Source organism: Volvox carteri, assembly GCF_000143455.1.
Source record: "Volvox carteri f. nagariensis unplaced genomic scaffold VOLCAscaffold_6, whole genome shotgun sequence".
NCBI lineage: Eukaryota > Viridiplantae > Chlorophyta > Chlorophyceae > Chlamydomonadales > Volvocaceae > Volvox > Volvox carteri.
The window spans coordinates 1,147,642-1,148,919 of record NW_003307549.1 but is presented as its reverse complement, the minus strand read 5'-3'; positions in this window follow the sequence as shown (position 1 = coordinate 1,148,919).

Genomic DNA, 1,278 nt, shown 5'->3' with positions numbered 1-1,278 from the left:
GACGTGTGTGCTAGTTTCGTTTGTTGTACCTGTTTGGTCCGGTTTGTTAGCTTGCGGCTGTGCTCCCGCACCAACCACCGAAGGGCCCGCCGGAACGGGAGCTTGTTGCTGAGGACATTCATCTGCATCATATTGGACGTCGCAAGTTTTAACCATACATAGTAGCTGTCAATGTATTGCAGCAACTTCTCACTGCGTCCAGCGATCATCTCGTTAGGAGCCACGGCATCGAGGCCAAAAAGCTCTGTGCCATTATTACCACCATGAGGCTGGACGCACTGATGCGTGATGACGTGATTATATGCATGAGACGTGCTATGATACTTGCGTCCGCAGGACACACACGTAATTTCAAATTGCGACAACGCATATAGTCGACCGCGGCAGAGGTAACGTGGATATGTTTTAACTGAAGGGGCCATCTTTATTAGCTATTATTACATCTTCAACAGAAAGCAGGACTTGCGAACAGATGCTGTGTGCATTTGTATGTTCTGAAGGGCCCTACAGCCCTTCATTCTGGGACAAGCGCAGACTTAACGAAACCTTACGTTTGGAGTATTTGTACAGTCATAAGTAATTAAAACAATCCCTGGCATGGCGATATTACAAGGCTTTTGCATGCTAAGTGGCCATTTCAGCCGAACTCCGTCGATATGCTCTGAAGGCCCCTCAGCCCTTCGTTATGAAATGGGCACGAATGAGCACGAAACGACAACTAGATGAAGGGGTCCCGGGTATCGAAGGGAAGCTGGTTCCCAGAGTGGTGCATGTATTTGGTTATGTACGTGTCCTGTTAGGCTCTGGTTTAGGTGGAGGCAACCGTTCCCCTGTCGGCTACATGTGCTACATATTTGTAGTGTTCGTCGCGCTGTGTCTCTCAGAAAATGCAGATCCTGCATGCACGAGTGCCATCCATGGTCACAGCCAACAACCAAAACCTCACCGATCTACTCAACCGATGCTAGTCGTTGAATAGCTGCTTTTTGCGGTGATAGCTAGTGTTTCTAGGGTTTTTAGGGTCCTTGAAACCCTAAACGCCTAGAAAAGGCTACAGATGGCTGACTGCAGCATTTCGTGCATTACGAGTACGTGTCCAACGGCAGGGACCAGCAACAGGCACAAGCAAGGGATGAATAATTCCATGCTGCCGCCTTCGTGTTGCTGCTGTGCTGTCCCGGCATGCATGTTCTGGCTAGCTACGACCAAATACCCCATGTACACATGCACCAACGTGTACACGTACACACACATACATACACGCACATGTACACACCA